At 37.8% G+C, this 22,599-nt stretch overlaps 1 long non-coding RNA gene across 2 annotated transcripts; it reads right to left on the bottom strand.

Annotated features, from left to right (window-relative positions):
* Positions 1-694: 694 nt before the first annotated feature.
* On the bottom strand, positions 695-22,549 carry LOC134484293 (uncharacterized). 2 transcript variants are annotated; one of them, XR_010061702.1, is made up of 3 exons: positions 22,263-22,549; positions 10,520-10,633; positions 695-945 (listed from the first exon to the last, which is right to left on the bottom strand). It is a non-coding gene; the product is annotated as an uncharacterized LOC134484293 (long non-coding RNA). The 2 variants fall into 2 exon arrangements; XR_010061701.1 differs by lacking the exon at positions 695-945 and adding an exon at positions 8,476-9,458.
* Positions 22,550-22,599: the final 50 nt, after the last annotated feature.

Genomic DNA, 22,599 nt, shown 5'->3' with positions numbered 1-22,599 from the left:
TCTACAAACTCTGCTTTCTTTTTCACAAGTTTTCCTCCTATGCTTTCTGCAACATAGACAGCTTTCAATTTTAGATCTGAGTAGAACTAGCACTTTGTAACAACTTTGTTTTTCTTGTCTAAAGTTTCATTGGAACAAACTGTTGGCACACAATTTATTAGGGCAAAAATAGATAATTTTGGGTTTGGGGATTTAGCTCATTGGTAGAGTGCTTGCCTAGCAAGCGCAAGGCCCTGTGTTTGGTCCACAGTTCCGAAAAAAAAAGATCATTTTATTATCTCATATAACAAGAACTTATAAGTATCAACCAGTTTGTGGTAATCTTCCATGAATGTTTCACCAAGATACTTCCCTTTTAATATTCCCAGTCTTTTGATTTGTTTCCAGATATCACGGATCCCATAATGGTTGGATTAAAAAGGATTCACTGTCATGATAGGAAACTTAGCCTTAGAAATTCCCTGTTAGTTGCTACCTCTGAATAAGGATGTTTTAATCAGATCATGCAACTTGACGCCACAGAGATGTCATTCTTCTCTAGTTAGCATTTGCACACTTTTGTCCAAAATGCCATGTCTTAGCCAGAGTTTCTATTGCTGTTATGAAATACCATGACCAAAAGGAAAAAAAAGTTTGGAAAGAAAGTGTTTATTTTAGTTTACCTTTTCTTTTTTAAAATTTATTTAATAGAATTTTACAATCCAGATCTCATCCCTCTCCCAGCACATATTCTGACTGTTCTACATCCCATACCTACTACCCACAAGCCCATCTGAATGAAGATGTCTCCCACTCCACCCCTAGTCTACCAGCCCTCTACACTCCCTGGGAACTCAAGTCTCTTGACTGTTATGTGCATCTTCTCTTGTTGTGTCCAGAAACAGAACTCCTTTCTTAGAGGCCTCATATTAGCTGGTGCATGATGCCTCATTGATGGCACAGTGTCTGAAAAAAAAAAAAACACTGTGGTCCAGGTTAGTTAACACTGCTGGTCTTCCTACAGGGTTGCTCCCTTCCTCAGCTTCCTCGAGCTTTTCCCTAGTTTGACCACAGGGCTTGGCAGCTTGTGTTCATTGACTGAGTGTAATTGTCTGCATCTGACTCTTTCAGCTGCTTGTTAGGTATTTCAGAAGGTAGTCATGTCAGTTCCATTTTGTGAACATGGCAAAGCATGAGTAATAGTGTCAGGCCTTAGGGGACTCTACTTAATTTGGTTCCCATATATGGCTGGTCACTGGGATTCCTTTTACTCAGGCTCTTCTCTGGTTTTGTCCCTGAAGCTCTTTCGGACAGGAACAAATATGTGTCAGAGAATTGATTTGTGGATGGCCACCTTATCCCTCACTTGATGACCTCATTTCCTCATGGAGGTAGACTCTTCAAGTTCCCTCTACCCACTCCCGGACATTTCACTGAGTCCTGATAGTCTCTTACCTCTCAGGTCTCTAGAATATTCTAGAGCCACCACCTACCTCCAACACCTGAGCTCCTGAGGTTGCCTGTTTCCATTCATTCTGCTGACACTCAGGGTTTCAGTCCTACTCTCCACCAATAACTGACCATGTTCCCCTCTTTCCATTACTGTCTCCTTTATCACCCAGGTCCCTCACTCTTCCCTCCTGAGGTTCATTTCTTCTCCCTCTAAAGTGGGATTGACATTCCTCACTTTTGCTGTTCAGCTTGTAAAACTTTTATTTTTCCTTTTATAAAAATTAGATATGTTTGTTTACATTTCAAATATTATTCACTTTCCCAGTTTTCCAGTCATAAGAAACCTATTCCTTTCCCCACCAGTTCTTCTATAAAGGTGTTCCCCCTCATAACCATCTCTTTTCCATCACCCCCTGACATTCCCCTCCCCTGGGGTTCCAGCTTTGGTAGGCCTCAGAGCTTCTCCTCCCATTGACGTATAACCAGACCATTCTCTGCTACATATGCAGTTGGCCCAATAGTTGTGTCCATGTACATTCTTTGATTATTGGTTTAGCAACCGAAAATTATAGGTCATTGGCATTGTTGTTCTTATGTGCTTGAAGCCCATTCAGTCCTGGTAATCCTTTCTCCAAATTTACTAACAAGAGGTTCGTTTGCATTCCACTGGTTTGCCAATAACCTTCACTTCTGTAATTGGCATGCTCTACCTGGGTCTCTCAAAAAAGATCTAGATCCATTTCCTGGTAGCATGCACTTCTTAGCGTCATCAGTGTTATGTAGTTTTGTGGCAGATTGTTCTTTCTATCTATCTACCTATCTATCTATCTATCTATCTATCTATCTATCTATCTATGTATCTCTATCCCCATCTTTCTATCTTAATCTATCAATTTGTCTATTTATCTCTCTCTCTCTCTCTCTCTCTCTCTATATATATATATATATATATATATATATATATGTATATATATATATATATATATATATATATATAATTTGTATGTATTTGGTGGTTCCTACAGCTATGTGGTTAGGTTGAATTTTAGGATGGATTCTGTGAAACTAGGTAAAAAAAAGTGGAATCAGGAAATGTCAATTCCAGCCAGACTCCCTCCTGTTATTATGAACATATTGAAGTTGAGGATTCTCTGGCCATCAAGCCATTACTCTTCCTGCCCATACTCCTGATTCTTGTGTTTGGCATGAAGAAAGAATCCTGGTAAAACTCCAAAACCATTAAGTCTGGTGCTGAGAACACAGGAAGGTAGATATTATAAAACTGATATCTAATGGGACTAGGTATCTGCATTATATAGTCCATGATGTCCTTTGTTTACTGATGTCTCATAATATCTGGATAAAATAAGGATTTGGGAATTATCATTTGAATTTTGTACACAATATTTATACTGTTATATTCCCTCTATAGCTGGGCAGGCTTTATTGCTAATTCATTGCAAAAAATGGAATTGCAAAACAGAATTTTTGAGTACATATTCAGGAATATATAAATATAATGTCTCCTATAAAGAAAAGTACAATACAAAAATGAAGTACAATATTCAATCAATTAAAGGTCTGTAGGGAAAATATTGGCCTTTGGGAAACAGAGAAATTCTGCACTACTTAGCTTCATCACTCTTATCTAGTTTTGGTGGCTGATATATATATATATATATATATATATATATATATATATATATATATATATATATATATATATATATGTGTGTGTGTGTGTGTGTTTGTGTGTATGTGTGTTTGTGTGTACATACACACATAAGTATGTGCATATATATATACTTTTGGTGCCTCCTAGAGCTATTTGGTTTGGTTAGGTGGAATGTTAACATGGATTCTACGCATCTAGGTCAGAAATGTAAAATTTACAAATAACAATGTCAAATAGACTCCCTCCTGTATTTATGAAGGTATTGAAGTTGAGGATTCACTCTTCAAGCCTTTTATCTCTCTGCCCAACTTCCTGCTTCTTATATTTGTCTTAAGAGAGAATCATGGTCACACATCTAAAGTCTTCAAGTCTGGCCATGGTAACACAGAAAGGTAGATAGTGTAGTAGAGATATCAAATGTGACTAGAGAACAGAAATGTATAGTCCATGTGGTCCTTTGCTTTAATGAGGTCTGGTAATCTTTGGATAAAATAAGGATTACGGAGTTTATCATTTGAAATAGGTACACAGTATTTACACTTTTATACTCATTCTATTGGTTGGCCCCCTTTGATGCCAAAATCATAGCAGGAAGTGGAATTGGAAAACAGAATTTTTGAGTACACATTCAGGAATATTTACAAAGTCTTCTATCAAGGAATATACAATAAGAAAGTGGAATACCATATTCATTTACAAAAAGGACAGGTCGGAAAATTCTGGCCTTTACAAATCAGAGAAAACCTAGAAAATTGAAATGTATGTCATGGGAATGAACCTGGGAATAAAAATATTATACAGAAGAATCTCCTCCATTTCAAGTTCCTAGATCATTTCTACCCATGCCAGGAACCTGACGAACTTTCTCCATTCAGAGCATGTAACCACAAGTGAAGTAAAGAGAAGTCTCTAGCTTTAAAGAGAAGGAGTACATAAAGATTTCCCCTGTGTCACAGGAGACATACCTGGAAAAAGCACTCTAGAAACTGGTCAATGTAAGGAAAGCTGTTTGCAGGTAGGCCATTGCAGTTCTCACAGACATCATCATTAGGCCTTCCATGAAAAATCTCTTGTATCCTGGAGGGCCCTAGCTTCTCCTGTGATGTCACAAGTGTTGTCCTATCTGCAAATAACTCTCAGATATTCCTTCAGTACCTACAGGGTTTACTAATTGGCCTCTAGTTCACAGCAAACAGCCATTTGGGAGTGAGAATGAAGGGGATATAAAACTCAGCCATGTCTTGGTATAAAAAAAAGGAAAAAAATATGTGAACACCAAGAAATCTCATTGAGTCCTTGGTAGGAGTTGAGTAGGTACTTAGAAGAAATAAAATTAATCTGAGCCTTCCACACATGGAATAAGGAGCTCAGAGACTGTCAGAAGCATCTGGACCCCACTGCTTCTAGTGGTTCCTGTAAGTCAGAGAGTTTATATCATTAATATCTTAATTCCAAAAGCCAGGTGTTGGGAAGGGCACTGTTCTTTTCCTTAGAACTCATGACTTTTATTTTTTTTGCTCAGAAGAAAAAGGTCCTAAGGAAGAAGTGAAGGATAAGTATTCTGTACTCATCTCAGGGTAAACTCCTTGATTATTTGGATACCTATAGTGCAGTTTGTGTCTGATACTGTTATTTAGGAGAGAGACGTGTTTCTAGTTCATCATATCAGTCTTTCCGATAGTATTGCTGAATCCCATTGCCTGATTGTGACCCTTTAGATTTCTCAGTCAATAGGTTTGATTATATGGCACTTTTCTTATCTATAACTTATTTGTTTTATTTTTTAGCAATTTTTATTTGATTTTTGCATATTTACATTACAAATATTTTTGCCTTTCCCAGTTTCCTGTCCATAAGATCCCTAACCGGTTCCCCTACTCTTCTGTATAATCCCCGTTACTTCCCTTTGACATTCCCTTGAATTGGTACTAAAACCTAATACAGACCAAGGACATCTCGTTCCATTGGTGCCCAACAAGGCCATTCTCTGCTACAGACGCAGTTGGAGCCATAGGCGATCCATGTACAATCTTTCAATATTCATTTAGTACCAGAAAACTGTTTTTTTGGCATTGTTTTTCTTATCAGATTAAAAGCCCCTTCAGCTCTTGTTATCCTTCCCCAAAATCTACCAACAAGAGATCTGTTTTCAGTTCACCCTTTTGCCACGATCATTCACTCCCGTATTTGACATGCTCTGGCTGTGTCTCTCAGGAAACACCTATATATGTTTCTTCTAATCATGCACTTCTAAGATTCCTCAATCTTATCTAGTTTTGGCGGCTAATATATCTATGTATATGTATATGTATATGTATATGTATATGTATATGATGTATATGTATATGTATATGTATATGTATATGTGTATGTGTATGTGTATGTGTATGTATATTTGTATGTGTATGTGTATGTGTATGTGTATGTATATGTATATGTATATGTATATGTATATATGTATATGTATATGTATATGTATATGTATATGTATATGTATATGTATATGTATATGTATATGTATATGTATATGTATATGTATATGTATATGTATATGTATATGTATATGTATATGTATATGTATATGTATATGTATATGTATATGTATATGTATATGTAAATGTATATGTATATGTGTATATATATATATATCTATATATATATATTTATATATATATATATATATTCTATAGCTATGAGCTTAGATGGAATTTTAACATGGGTTCTGGGAAACAAGGTCAAGAATGTAGAATCCACAAATGACAGTGCCAAATAGACTCTCTCCAGTTCTTATGAACCTAATGAAGCTGAGGTTTCACTGGACCTCAAGCTATTCCTCATCCTCCACATCCTCCTGAATCTTATGTTTGGCCTGAAGAAAGAATCATGGTAAAACATCCAAAACCCTCAAGTCTCTTTACTGGAACACAATAAGGTAGATAATCCAAACTGATATCAAATGGGATTAGAGAACCAGTGAATTCCATAGTCCATGTTGTCCTTTGCATTGCTGATGTCTGGTAATTTTGGGATGAAGTAAGGATCTGGGTGTTTATCATTTCAAGTAGGTACACCATATTTACATTGTTATACTCATTCTATAGCTGGGCACATTTGTTGCCAAAATCATTGCAGAAAATGGAATTGGAAAACAGAATTTTTGAGTACACATTCAGCAATATTTGCAAAGTCCCATATTGAGGAATGCACAATAAGAAAGTGAAATACAATTTTCATTCGAATGAAGAACTGTAGGGTAAATACTGACCTTTGGGAAACAGAGAAAACCTACAAAATTGAACTGTATTTCACGAAATGTACCTGGGAATAAAATTAATATCCAGAAGAATGTCTTCCACTCCATGTTACAAGAACTTTTCTACCCATTCTCAGCCCTTGACTAACTTTTTTTCCATTCAGAGCATGTAACCACTAATAAAGCAAAGAGAAGTCTCTAGATTTAGAGAGATGGAGTACATAAAGGTTTCCAATGAATCACAGGATACATACGTGGAAAGGGCAAGCTCAAATCTGGTCAATGTAAGGAAAGCTGTTTAGCAGGGAGGCCATGACAGTTCTCAGTAATGTCATCATGAGGTCCTGCCTGAAAAATCTCTTGTAACCAGGAGAGCTTTATCTTCTTCTTTGATGTCACAAGTGTTGTCATGACTGCATTTCCTCTCAGGTATTCTTTTAGTACCTCTAGTGTTTAGTAATTGGCATCTAATTCAGAGAAAACTGCTATTTGGGAGTGAGAACAAAGAGGATGATGAGATCAGAAGTGTGGATAAGGAAGAGGCCCTTCTGTCCTTGTCTAAAAAAAGGAAGAAATATTTGTGCTTGTGAAAGTTCAGTGACTCCTTGGTAGGGGCTGAGTGGTATTGCTGAACAGACAGCATTGATCTGAGCCTTCCACATATGGGAATCAGGAGCTGGGGTCCTCTCAGAAGCTTCTGGACTTCTCTGTTCTTATGGTTTCTGGAAGTCAGAGAGTTTATACCATTCATTTCATTATTTCAAATGCCAAGTAATGGGAAGGGCACAGTTGTTTTCCTGAGAGCACATGGCCTTTATTCTTTTTGACAAGAAGAAAAAGGCCCTAAGGAAGAAAGGAAGGACAAGTATTATATCCGTAGCTCAGAGTAAACTCCTCCATGCTTTAGATATCTATTGTGCAGTTTGTGTCTGACAGTGATATCTGCAAGAGAGAAGTGCTTCTAGTTGAGACATCACCATCTCACTGTTTCCACTATTATATCTCTGACTACCATTTTCTGACAGTGACACATTACATTACTGAGTAAACAGCTGTTTTTAGCTGGCATTTTTTTTAATTTACTTCATATATATATATATATATATATATATATATATATATATATATACATACATATACATATATATATATATTACAAATTTTATTTGTTTTATTAAACAAACTAATTTCTATATTCATATTAAAATATTATTTCCTTTAAGAGTTTCCTCCCATAAGATACCGAACAGATCCCTCTCCATTTCTTCTCTCCCTTCACATTTTCGTTAACTGGGAGTCAAACCAAGGGCTTCTACTTCCATTAATGACCAACAAGGCCTTCCTCTGCTATATATGCAGTTGGATGCATAGGTCTGTCAAAGTACAGTCTTTGAATATTGGTTTAGTACCAGAAAGCTCTGGTTCATTGACTGTTGTTCTTATGGGGTTAAAAGCCCCTTCTGCTCTTGTTATCCTTTCTCAGAATCTACAAACAAGAGGTCCTTTACAGTTCACTGGATTGCCACTAACATACACTTCTTTATTTGACATGATCTAGGTGTGTCCCTCAGGATATACCTATATCTGATTCCTGGCAGAATGCACTCCTTAGCTTCATCACACTTATCTAGTTTTGGCGGCTGATGTGTGTGTGTGTGTGTGTGTGTGTGTGTGTGTGTGTGTGTATGAACATATATATATATATGAACATATATATATATATATATATATATATATATATATATATATATATATATATATATAATATATATATATATATATATATAATGTATTTTGGTAGCTCCTACAACTATTTGCTTAGGTGGTTAGGTTGAATGTTAACATGGATTCTGCACAAATAGGTCAAGAATGTAGAATTTAGAAATGACAATGTCAAATAGATTCCCCCCTGTACTTATGAAGGTATTGAAGTTGAGGATTCACCATTCCTCAAGTCTTTCTTCTCCCTGCCCATCCTCCTGTTTCTTATATTTGGCCTTAAGAAACAATCACAGAAACACATCTAAATCTTTAAGTTTGGTCATGAGAATACAGGAAGGTAGATAGTGTCGTACAGATATCAAATAAGACTAGATTACTGAAATGTATAGTCATGTAATCCTTTGCTTTATTGATGTCTGGTAATCTTTGGATAAAATAAGGATTTGGGAGTTTATCATTTGAAGTAGGTACACAGTATTTACACTGTTATACTCTCTCTATAGCTGGGGCCCATTTGTTGCCAAAAACATAGCAGAAAATAGAATTCGAAACATAATTTTTGAGTACATATTCAGGAATATTTATAAAGTCACCTATCAAAGAATGTACAATAAAACAGAAATACAATATTCCTTCATCTAAAGGTCTGAAAGGAAAATACTGGCCATTACAAGAGAGAGAAAACCTAGAAAATTGAACGGTATGTCACAGGTTTGGACCTGGGAATAAAAATATTATCCAGAAGAATCTTCTCTTCTCCACGTTCCTAGATCATTTCTACCCATGCCAGGACCCTGAATAACTTTCTCCATTCAGAGCATGTAAACACTGTTGAAGCGAAGAGAAGTCTCTAGCTTTCAAGAGATAGAGTACATAAAGGTTTTTCCTGTGTCACAGGAGACATACCTGGAAAAGGCACTCTCACATCTGGTCAGTGTAAAGAAAGCTGTTTGTAGGTAGGCCATGGCGGTTCTCAGTGATATCATCATTAGGCCTTCCATGAAAAATCTCTTGTATCCTGGAGAGCCCTATTTTCTCCTGTGTTGTCACAAGTGTTGTCGTGTCTGCAAATGCCTCTTGTATATTCATTCAGTATAATATAGGGTTTACTAATTGGCCTCTAGTTCAGAGGAAACATCAATTTGGGATTGAGAACAAAGAGAATGTAAAGCTCAAAGATGTTGAGAATGAGGATGTCCTTCTGTCTTGGTATAAAAAAAAGGAAGAAATATGGCGACCCTGGGGAATGTCATTGAGTCCTTGGTAGGTGTCGAGTAGGTAAGTTGAAGAGATAGAATTGATCTGAACCTTCCACACCTGGAATCAGGAGCTCAGAGCCTGTCAGAAGCATCTGGACTTCCCTGCTTCTAGTGAATCCTGTAAGTCAGAGAGTTTATATCATTAATATCTTTATCCCAAAGGGCAGGTGTTTGGAAGGGCACTGTTCTTTCCTTAGAGCTCATGGCTTTTATTTTTTTTTTTTGCCCAGAAGAAATAGGTCCTAAGGAAGAAGTTAATGACAAGTATTGTGTCCACAGCTCAGAATAAACTCCTTGATTATTTGGCTACCTATCGTACAGTTTGTGTCTGATACCAGTGTTTAGGAGAGAGACATGTTTTTATTTCATCATATCAGTCTTTCCACTAGTAGTACTCTGACTCCCTTTGCCTGATAGTGACCCTTAATATTTCTCAGTCAATGTGTGTGAATAGATGGCAGTCTTATCTTTACCTTATTTTTTTTTTCTTTTTAGCAATTTTTTTGCTTTATTAATTTGATTTTTCCATATTTACATTTCAAATATTTTTGCCTTTCCCAGTTTCCTGCCTATAAGATCCCTAAACAGTCCCCCTACCTTTCTTGTATAATCCCCCTTACTGCCCTTTGACATTCCCTTGATTTGGTAATGAAACCTAGTTTAGACCATGGGAATCTCCTTCCATTGGTGGCCAATAAGGCCATTCTCTGCTACATATGCAGTTGTAGCCATAGGTCTATCCAAGAACAATCTTTGAATATTCGTATAGTACCAGGGAACTCTGGTTTGTTGGCATTGTTTTTCTTATCAGATTGAAAGCTCCTTCAGCTCTTGTCATTCTTTCTCAAAATCTACCAACAAGAGATCTGTTTTTCAGTTCACTGGTTTGCCACTACTATTCACTTCTGTATTTGACATGCTCTAGCTGTGTCTCTCAGGAAAGACTTATATCCCTTTCTTCTAATCATGCAATTCTATGCTTCATCATTTTTATCTAGTTTTGTTGGTGAAGCAGTTTGCATAAGGCACTTTGGTGGAGATGGGGGACATCTTTGTCTGTCTTTGTGAGTGGACATAGCTTTCTCCCATGTTTTGCAGCTGGCGAAGGTATTAAAGTCACATGTGGAGAGGGGGCAGGACTTAATCTATTTGTGAAAAATGAGAAATCATTGAGATTACCTTTAAAAGTAGAAATTTTGCAGCCCTCTTTGTCTGATGGGGCCTGTTGTACCTCGCCTTGACAATAGATGTCTTCTCCAAAACATTTGGAGGAGAATTGAAAAGACTGGAAACCTGTAGGATAGGGAATGAACATTTGAAACTCCTTTGGAAACTCTGTCGGACAGATAGCTGATCACCCAGAAGACTGGGCTGTACTTAGACTTCAGGTATGGAGAGACTGCCACTTCTGCCCACCTGTGTCCACATCCCTAGCCCAAGAGGAAACAGCATAGTGCCGCTGGACACATGAATATAGGAGCAGTCAAGCTGTAGGAGTCCTGCAGTACAAATGGCATATGGATCGGAACTGGTCCAAACAATATCCTACACACAAATCTTCTGTGGGGAGGGGAACACTTAGACCATCAGAAAGGCAGAAACTCCTGAGAACTCATCTCACATTCCTGACAAAAAAAACAAAAAAAAATACACCTAGCTCCATCTGGGCCTCCTGTTCATAGTGACCTAGTAGACATTTCTGGTTGCAACTCTCATTGAGAGCTGAATGGCTGCCCAAGAAGCAACTTCAGGTCTGAGACCAGAGGTGAATACAACTATTCTGCACTAAGTGACCTGACTAGTGGATTCAGGACATGCAAAAGCAGAACTCCTCTGGGACCAGGCACTTCCAGTTTCTAGCTGGCTCCTGAACCTTGCTGATCCTGGCCCAGAGCTCCCTGCTCCTAGACGATGTGGGAGAGAGAGCTGATCACCCAGGAGTCTGGGCAATACTGAGCATACAAGGCACAGAGACCGCAACTTCTGCCCACCATTACCCATATCTCTGGCCCAAGGCAAAACAGCATAGTGCCTCTGGACCCAGGAATATAGGAGGATTAAAACTGCAGGAGCACCATGTTCCAGACTGTGCCTGGATCTGAACAGAACTGATTAAACAGCTCCCTGCACACAAATCCTGAAGGTGGAAGAACTAGAACTTCAGAGGAGCGGGCATTCCTGGGAAACCAGAGGAGACTACTCTCTGCCCAGATTCCTGACTCAATAGGAAAACACCTTGTGCCTTCTGTCCTCCCTACCCCCCACAGAAGGATATAAGAGAAATATGTGAAGTTCCTTCTGGTTCCAGCCCACAGGGACAGCTGAAAGCCAGTGGACAGGAAAAACTGCATGCATGAGGTAAGAATACTCTGTTCCCATAACTGGGTAAAAACAAAATAGGAAAACATGTCTACAGCAGTCCTGACACATGAGCCTACAGGACGGTCAAGCCACTGTCAGAAAGAGTAAGACACGCTAACTCCAGAGACAACCTGATGGCTAGAGGCAATAACAGGAATTCAAACAACAGAAATCAAGACTACTTGGGCTCATCAGAGTCCAAATCTCCCAACAATGCAAACACTGGATATCCAAACACACCAGAAAAGCAAGATCTAGATTTAAGTTCACATTTTATCATGATCATGGAGGATATTAAGGAGGTCATAATTAACTCCCTTAAGAAAATACAGGACAACAGAAAATTCAGAAGTAAACAAGTAGAATCCCAGAAAGAGGGAACACAAAATTACCTTAAAGAACTAATGAAAAAAAAAAACAGGAGAAGAAAATGAACAAAAAATCCAGGAGTTAAAAATGGAAAAGAAACTATAAGGTAAGCACAAAGGAAGACAACCCTGGAGATGGAAAACCTAAAAAAGAGACCAGGAGTCATAGATGTGAGCGTCACCAATAGGATAAAAGAGATGGAAGACATAATCTAAGTTGCAGAAGATTCCTTAGAAAACATTGACACAACTGTCAAAGATAATGTAAAAAAGAAAAAAAAAAAAACTCCTAGCCCAAAACATACAGGAAATCAAGGATACAGCAAGAAGATCAAACCTAAGGATAACATGTATAGAAGAGGGTGAAGACTGCTAACATCAAGGGACAGTAATATCTTCAACAAAATTATAGAATAAAACTTCCCTAATCCGAAGAAAGAGATGCCCATAAACATACACAAAACCTACAGAACTACAAATAGACTGGACCAGAAAAGGAAACCCTCCCATCACATAATAGTAAAAACAGTAAATACACAAAACAAATAAAAATATTAAAAGCAGTAAGTATATGTATAAATAACATATAAAGGCAAACCTATCAGAATTAAGCCAGAATTTTCACTAGAGACTATGAAAGCTGGAAGATCCTGGACAGATATCATACAGACCCTAAGAGAACAGAAACGCCTTCATTGGCTACTTTATCCAGCAAAATTCTCAATTAACATAGATGGAGAAACCAAGATATTCCATGACAAACCCAAATTTACACAATATCTTTCTAAATATCCAGTAATTCCAAGGACACTAATTGGAAAATCCCCAAAAAGGAGGCAAGTAAAATCATAAAGCAAGAATTAATCTTTTCACAACAAAATAAAGAGAAGGGAAGCACACAAACATTAATTATCCTCCAATTATGAAAATAAGAGAAAGTGATCATCGCTATTCCTTAATATCTCTCAACATCAATGGACTCAATTCCCCACTAAAAATACACAGATTGACACACTGGATATGTAATGCGGACACAGCATTTTGCACTACAGGAAACACACTTCAGAGACAAAAAGAGACACTACCTCAGAGTAAAAGGATGGAAAAATAATTTCCAAGCAAAATTTCGCAAGAAACAAGCTGGAGTAGCCATTCTAATATCATATAAAATCGACTTTCAATGAAATGTCATCAAAAACCATAAGGAAGGACACTTCATATTCATCAAAGCAAAAATCCACAAAGATGAGCTCAAAAACTAAAATATCTATGCGCCAAATACAAGGGCACCTACATAGAAACCTTACTAAAGCTCAAAGAACATATGGCACCGGAAATAATAAGAGCAGGGGATTTCAACTCCCTACTCTCATCACAAGACAGATCATGGAAAGAGAAATTAAACAGAGACATAGTCAGACTAACAGAAGTTATAAACCAAATGGTCTTAACAGATACTTTAGAAAATTCTATCATAAAACAAAAGGATATAACTTCTTCTCACCACTTCATGGCATTTTCTCCAAATTTTATCATATAATCAGTCAAAAAGCAGGCCTCAAATGATACAGAACGATAGAAATAATCCAATGCATTCTATGAGACCACCATGGGCTAAGTCTGTTCTTCAATAACAATGAGGAGAGCACACCCACATATACATGAAAGTTGAACAATGCTCTACTCAATGATAACTTTGACAAGGAAGAAATGAAGAAAGAAATTAAAGACTTCTTAGAATTTAATGAAAATGAAAGTACAATATACCCAAAATTTTGGAACACAATGAAAGCTGTGCTAAAAGGAAAACTCATACCTCTGAATGCCTGCAGAAAGAAACTGGAGAGAGCATACAAGAGCAGCTTGACAGTACACCTAAATCCTTTAGAACAAAAAGAACCAAATACATGCAGGAGTAGTAGAAGGCAGGAAATAATCAAACTCAGAGGTGAAATCAACCAAGTAGAAAAATGGGGATCATACAAAGAATTAACAGAACTAAAAGCTGGATCTTTAAGAAAATCAACTGATTACATTAACCCATAGCCAGACAAATCAGAGGGCACACAGAGTGTGTCCAAATTAACAAAATAAGAAATGAAAAGGTAGACAAAACAGCAGAATTAGAACAAATTAAAAAAGTCATCAGATCATCCTACAAAATCCTAATTTCAACAAAATTTGAAAATCTGGAGAAAAGGACAATTTTCTTGATGAATGTCATGTACCAAAGCTAAACCAGGAACAGAAAAACCATTTAAACAACCAGTAACTTCTATAGAAATAGAAGAAATCAATAAATGCCTCCCAATCAAAAAGAGTCCAGGATCAGATGGATTTAGTGAAGAAATCTATCCAAAATTCATAGAAAATTTCATACTAGTACTTTGCAAACTATTCCACATAAATGGGACAGTGCACTACCTAATTCCTTTCATGAAGCCACAATTACTCTTATTACCTAAACCACACAAAGACCCAGCAAAGAAAGAAAACTTCAGACCAATTTCCCTTATGAATATCGATGCAAAAATACTATATAAGTCTTGCAAACCGAATCCAAGAACACATCAAAATAATCATCCATCATGATCAAGTAGGTTTTATCCCAGGCATGCAGGGATGATTTTGTATATGGAAACCATCAACGTAATCCATTATGTAATCACACTCAAAGATAAAAACCCAATGATCATTTCATTAGATGCTGAGAAGGCATTTGATAAAATTCAACACCCCTTCATGATAAAGGTCCTGGAAATTACAGGAATTTAAGGCCCATTCCTAAACATATACAGCAAATCCATAGCTAACATTAAACTAAGTGGAGAGAAACTTAAAGCAATCACACTGAAATCATGGAGTAGACAGGCTGCCCACTCTCTCACAACTTATTCAATATGGTTCTAGACATCTTAGCCAGAGCAAGCATACACTAAAGGAGTCTGCTTAGATTGGATTGGAAAGGAGGAATTCAAAATAGCACTGTTTTAGATGATATTAAAGTATACTTAGAGACCTCAAAAGTACCACCAGAGAATTACTAAGCCTGATAAACAATATCAGCAAAGTGGCTGGGTATAAATATAACACTGAACAAAAGCTAAACAAGTGGAGAAAGAAACTAGGTATACGACACCCTTCACAATACCCCTAAATAATACAAAATAACTCGGGTGACTTTATCCAAGCAAGTAAAAGATATGAGCATATGAGCAGAACTTCAAGTCTCTGAAGAAACTGAAGGAGATTTCAGAAGATGGAAAGATCTCCCATGCTCATGGACTGGCAGGATTAATACTGTAAAAATGGCCATAATACCAAAAGCAACCTAAGGATTCATTCCTGTCCCCATCAAATTTCCAATCCAATTCTTCATAGAGTTAGACAGAACAATTCATAAATTCATCTGGAATTAGAAAAACAGAGAATAGCTAAAACTCTCCTCAACAATAAAAGGACTTCCTTGGGAATCACTATCCCTGAACTTAAGCAGTATTACAGAGCAACAGTGATAAAAACTGTGTGGCATTGAGACAGAGGCAGGCAAATAAAACAGTGAAACTGAACTAAAGACCAGAAATGAACCCATACACCCATGGTCACTTAATTTTTGAGAAAGGAGACAAAACCATCCAATGGAAAAAAAGATAGCATTTTCAGCATATGGTGCTGGTTCAACTGGAGGTCATTATGTAGAAGAAGGCAAATTGATCCATTCTTACTGCCTTGTAGAAACCTTTAGTCCAACTGGATCAAGTACCACCACATTAAACCAGATACACTCAAACTAATAGAAGAAAAGTGGGGAAGCATCATGAACATCTGGTTTTCCACTAGCACTCACTTCTGTATTTAACATGCTCTAACTGTGTCTCTCTGGAACGATCTTTCTCCAGTTCTTGGCAGCATGCACCTCTTAGCTTCACCAATCTTATGTAGTTTTCGTGTCTCCTACACCTATGAGGTTAGGTGGAATTTTAACATGGATTATACACAACTAGGTCAAGAATGTAGAATCTACAATTGACAATGCCAAAAAGATTCCATTCTGTACTTATGAAACTATTGAAGATAAGCTTTCCCTGGACCGCAAGACATTCCTCTCCCTGCCCATCCTCCTGAATATTACGTATGGCCTGAATAAAGAATCATGGCAAAACACTCTCAACCCTCAAGTCTGAACCTTGGAAATAAGGAATGTAGATATCAGAGAACTGATTATCTTTTGGGACTACAGAACCACATTCTAGAGTAGATGTTGTCCTTTCCTCTACTGATGTCTCTTAATTTTTGGATAAAATAAGGATTTGGGAGTTTATCATTTGAGGTAGGTACACAATATTTACACTGTTATATTCACTCTAATGTTGGGCCCTCTTTGTTGCCAAAATCATTGCAAAAAAATGGAATCGTAAAACAGAATTTTTGAGTACACATTCTGGAATATTTATAAAGTCCCCTATCAAGGAATGTACAGTAAGAAAGTGAAGCACAATATTCATTCAATTAAATGTCTGTAGGGAGAATACTGGCCTTTGGGAAACAGAAAACCTACAAAATTTTTCTGTATGTCACATAAATGATCATGGGAAAAATTATTATCTAGAAGAATCTCCCCCACTCCATCTTCCTAAATCTTTTATACCCATGCCAAGCCCTGGCTACCTTTCTCCATTCAAAGCATGTAACCACTAATGAAGCAAAGAGATTTCTACAGCTTTAGAGAGATGGACAACATAAAGGTTTCCACAGAGTCACAAGGGAGATACCTGGAGAGGGCACGCCAAATCTGATCAATGTAAGGAAATCTGTTTAGCAGGTAGGACATGGCAGTTCACAGTGACATCATTATTAGGCTCTCCCTCAAGTATATCTTGTAACCTGGACTCCCCTAACTTCTTCTGCGATGTCACAAGTGTTGTTGTGGCTGCAACTGCCTCTCAGATATTCCTGCAGTACCTCTAGGGTTTACTAATTGACCTGTAATTCAGAGTAAACACCCATATGGGAGGGAGAACAAAGAGGATAATGACAACAGTGAAGGGGAGAAGGAAGCTGGCCTTCTGTCTTTGTATAAAAAAAGGAAGAAGTATGTTATACTTGGGATAGCTCAGAGAGTCCTTAGTAGGAATTGAGTGGGATATTTAAAGAGTTTGCCTTGATGTGAGCCTTACACATATGGGAATCAGGAGCTGGGAGCTCAAAACCATCTGGACTTCCCTGTTCTTATCGTTCCTGGGAGTCAGAGTGTTTATATCCTTTTTTTTTTGTATTCCAAAACCAAGTGATGGGCAGAGCATAGTTGATTTCCTGATAGCTCATAACCTTTATTCTTTATGTCAAGAAGAATAAGGTCCTAACAAAGAAGGGAAAGACAAGTATTGTGTACTCCACTCAGAGTATACTCTTCCATGCTTTGGATCCCTATAGTGCAGTTTGTGTCTGACACTGATATCTGGGAGAGAGAAGTGTTTCTACTTGAGTCTTCATCATCTCTGTCTTTCCACTAGTATTACTCTGCTCTCATTCCCTGACAATGAGCTTTACATTTCTGAGTCAATAGCTGTGAATACCTGGCACTGTTATTTTCTTTAATTTCTTTAATTTTTTTAGTTTTAGCAAATTTTATTCCTTTTTATTTGGGTATTTCTATATTTACATTTCAAATGTTATTTCCTTTCCCTATTACTTGCCCATATGATCCCTAACCGGCCCCACTCCTCTTTTTCTATAACTCCCCTTACTATCCGTTTTCAGTTCACATATTTGCCTCTAGAATTCACTTCTGTATTTGATATACTCTAGCTGTGTCTCACAGGGAAGATCTATATACAGTCCCTGGCAGCATGCACTTCTTAGCTCTATCAATCTTTTCTAGTTTTGGTGACTGATGTGTATATATTTTTCCACATGTATGGCATGCTCTGAATGGGATTCCCTCAGTCTCTGCTCTAAATTTATATATACTATTGTTCCACCTTTTAAAAAGGAGTAGAGCATGCACATTTTGTATGTCCTCTCTTGAGCTTCCAGTTGTCTGAGGACCGCATCTTGGGTAATTTGAGCTTTTGTGCCAATATTCACTTTCGGTGATTTCATAACATGTGTGATTTCATACCATTCTGTGATTGGGTAACCTCAATCAGTATGATATTTTCTAGATCATTCCATTTGTCTATGACTTTCTTGAGATAATTGGTTTTGATAGCCGAGTAGTACACCATTGTGTAAATGTACCACATTTTCCATAACAATTCCTCTGATGAATGCCATTAGGGTTTCTTCTAGCTTCTGGGTATTACAAATAAGGCAGCTATGAACATAATTGAGGATGTGTCTTTTTGTATGTTGGAGCATCTTTTGGTTATATGCCAAAAGATGTATATCTGGTTCCTCCAGCACTGCAATTTCCAATTTTTTGAGGAATCTCCAGACTGATTTCAGGAGTGGTTGAACCAGTTCTTTGTGCCACCAAAAAAAGGAGCATTCCTCTCACTTGAGATCCTTATCAACTTCTGCTGTCTCCTGAATTTTTATTTCAGCAATACTTACATGTATGTGGTGGAATCTCAGAGTTGTTTTCATTTACATTTCCTTAATGACTAAATATGATGAACATTTCTTTAGATCCTTCTCAGATATTTGATATTCCTCAGTTGAGAAATCTTTGCTTAGTCCTGTAGCACAATTTTAATAGGATTATTTTCTCTCTGAATCATTATTTCTTTACTTCTTTGTTTTTATTAGGTAATAGCCCTCTGTCAGATGTAGGATTGGTGTAGAACTTTTCCCAATCTTTTCCCTGCTGTTTTGTTCTAAAGACAGTCTCCTTGGCAGGCAGTTTTATACTACATTGAAGAAATATCAATTAGAGAAATAGAAGAGGGACTGGCTCCTTCCTGTCTTCTGTACCTGTCCTGAACAGTAATTGAGGGAACTAAACAACCATGTTCTATTCCTATAAGGCATGTTTATCTACACTTGTAGGTCTAGAGAGACTTAGGAGTGATCCTGGGCACATCAACTGTATGCTGATGGAGTTTGTAGTTTTCATCCTGGCTTGTGTAACTACAGGCTAAGATGTTCTAAAGCCAAATTACAACCTCTGCAGATGTGCATATGCCTGAGGAGGCTGTCTCCTTGGTTTTCTGAAGCATAGTTAAGGGAAGCAGAGGAAAACAGAACTCCCTTCTCTTCTGATCTCTGGGAATGCTGACATTCTGGCTTCAGCTCTTTATATGTTCTTGAATATCCTTTGGTGTTCTAGAATTGGACTGCAAATAAATACTATGCAGGAGATGTGTGGGAAACACCTGAACTCTTCCATTAGAGATCAGAGAGATGAGCTGTATTTGCACTCATTTGACTGTGTATATTTCTGGTCTTTTTTTGACCATGCAGTTCTGATGCCTCATATTTCATTGCTAATGTATTCAAGTTGTAGGGAAAGAACACCTCACAATTTTTTCCCATCCTCCATCCTATGGTCTTAGATTTTAGTGGAACCCTTAACATTTTATATTCTAGATCCACTGTCCTAACTTTTTAAACATGCACATCTCTATTATCCCTGCACACTGTGTGTGTGTGTGTGTGTGTCATTGTGTACCTGTGTATCTTTTGTGTGTATGTGTTTGTGTTTGTGTCCTTAAATGGTTAGTTTGTATGCAATTTACAGAAACCTTGTCACTGAAAGAAGTCTATGTAAGAAATCTATAAAGTGTGGATGGGGCATAATCCAAATGTTCTGCCATAAAGTGGCCTTCTAGAAAGAGTAGCATAATCTTCAGTAAAAGAATATGCTTGACAAAGAAGTGCAGACTGACAGGAACTTGATGTAGATCTCTCCTGAGAGACACAGGCGAAATACAGCAAATACACAGGCAAATGCCAGCAGCAAACCACTAAACTGAGAATGAGAATCCCGTTGAAGGAATGAGAGACAGGATTGGAAAGGCTTGAAGGGGCTTGAGACCCCATATGAACAACAATGCCAAGGAACCAGAGCTTCCAGGTACTAAGCCACTACCTAAAGACTATACGTGGACTGATCCTGGGCTCCCACCTCATAGGGAGCAATGAATAACCTTGTATGAGCACCAGTGGAAGGGCAAACCCTTGGTCCTACTAACACTGAAACCCCAGTGAACGTGATTGTTGGGGGGAGTGCGGTAATGGGGGGAGGATAGGGATGGAAACACCCATATACAAAGGGGTTTAGGGGTAAGAAAGCAGGGTTAGGGGAATGTTGGCCAGTAAACCGGGAAAGGGAATAACAATTGAAATGTAAATAAGAAATACTCAAGATAATAAAGAAAAAAAATCTGCTTTTAAACAAAATTTGGAGGAAATACCCCGACATGTCTACATTATAACTGTGTACTGTGTCATTGTTTTCTTGTTTTCTGTGGTCACACTTGTGGCCTTTGAAGCAGAGCTGCATCCCGTGGATCTGTAAATAAGCTAAGACAGACTTTCAACTCAGTCACATGAAGCATGTGAAAGGCGTGACAAGACAGTTGCAGTCATTGTGACACTGCCATCCCAATGGATACATGTAACTGTTGAAAAATCACAGAGTGGGATGCTCAAGTCTGAACTTTAACACCCAGCTAGGAAAAGTATAACCTATCAGTTCACTTCCTGAGTACCATCCACAAGCAAAGGGTAAGCTCAGATGAAGTACTGTTGAAGAAATTTGCTCTTCCTTGTGAGCAGCATCTGAGGGTATGTGGAAGACCATTCAGCATCCTGTGACACGGGAGACCAGAGTAATGAGAAGCAGACAGAGGGGACAATTCTGTGTTTTTTTTTTCTGGACCACCATAACTACATTTTCCAGTCTATGGATTTGCTCATTGAAATCGTGTGTCTCACATTGGCAAAGGCCAAGCTGTATGAAGCCTCAATATCAAAACTGGATCCAAGGTCCTTTCTTAGTTACTGGGATTTACAGGCAGTCTATCATACCTTGTTTTCTAGATTCACAAATTCTTTTCTGGCTTCATGTACTTAAGGCATATTCTTTCATTCTCTCTATGTGTCTCTCTCTCTGCCTCTCTGTCATATTTTTTTCCTCTATCCTACAACAGTCTTTACTAATGTTAATGTATTTCTTTCCAGTTTATACCCTTCCTTATCTCATAAACCCCAGGGTAATCTGAACATGGAGTCCTCTGGAGAACCACAATTAGAAATAGAGTTGACATCCAAATCTACTAGACAAGAACAACTGTGAAGATGCAGAATATTCAACAACCCCCAACAAGCATAGAGACAAATACGCATGTATAAAAAGAAAATTTTTAGATATTCAAGAAATGCATGTCAGGCTGACCATAGGTTGGCTTCTCTTTGCTGAGACTGCCAGCATCATGACAAAGGTTACATGGGGCTTTAATAAACATGTATAGTTTAATAATACCTAGACTCTACCCTACTTTACCATTCCCTGTCTGTATGTTTCTAATAGATGCTTTCCAGAAATGTAGTAGTGACACCCTTTCAAGAGTATAGACGTTGTCACATGTGGCACCCAACAGAAGAAATTGACTTTTATTCTATGGGTGAAGCTCCTTATGATTGATCTACAACATACTTGTCCCCATGACTGATGCTTTGTTTTGGTGTGTGTGTGTGTGTGTGTGAGTGTGTGTGTGTGTGTGTGTCTGTGTCTGTGTCTGTCTGTCTGTCTGTCTGTCTGTCTTTGTCTCTGTCTGTCTCTTTCCTCCGCAGGATACCTCTCCATAGTACAGCATGACTTCTTAATTGCATTCCAAGGTTGACTCATCATGCTTCCTCTGTTTTTGAGGTCTCAAATTGCACCTATGTTAAGCAATGCACCTGTAGCCTGATCTGTGAACTGCTGCTCACATCATAAAGAACCCCATGACTAAACATGTTATTTTTGAGGCTCTGAACAATGTATTTGCCTGAATTTACATAATTATTCCAATTTTTTTACTCCCTCAACTAAACTGTACTTCTCTGTGGATCTTTCCAAAGTCTTTGCTTACTTGTATTTATCTATGAACCAGCTCTACAAGGAAGGCATAATCCCAACTCTCCAGCATTAGTTAGGAGGAGCAATGGATGAGGAAATTGGATAAAATGATCATTTAGCTAAAGAAGATGTCCGCTTAAAGTGATTAACTGTTTAGAATCGTTGCATAAATGACAATCATACTGACCTAAGTTCTCAACTTCCTTTCTTCATTGTCATTTTCAGTGTGCATAGTAAGGTCGGGATGAACAATTTCTGAGCTTTGTTTGCAAGTTTAGGCTTCAGTATCTGTACATGAAGGTAGGAAAAAATTCAATTAATCAGTCATATCTCCATTTTTAGAAGGTAGAGTGATGGAAAGTCTTCCCTTGTGTCTCAGCAAAGGTACTGGAAAGGCCAATTTGGCTTGTTGATTTGGAGAATATCTGGTTAATGGATAGTTATGTACTGTTGAAGGGGACACTCCTCTGGTACACTATTGCATGCCTGGAATTCCATGGTATTCTTTGTGATGTCACTAGTGT

This window comes from Rattus norvegicus, chromosome Y (assembly GCF_036323735.1).
Source record: "Rattus norvegicus strain BN/NHsdMcwi chromosome Y, GRCr8, whole genome shotgun sequence".
Classification (NCBI taxonomy): Eukaryota; Metazoa; Chordata; class Mammalia; order Rodentia; family Muridae; genus Rattus; species Rattus norvegicus.
This window is presented reverse-complemented; position numbering and strand designations above follow the sequence as displayed.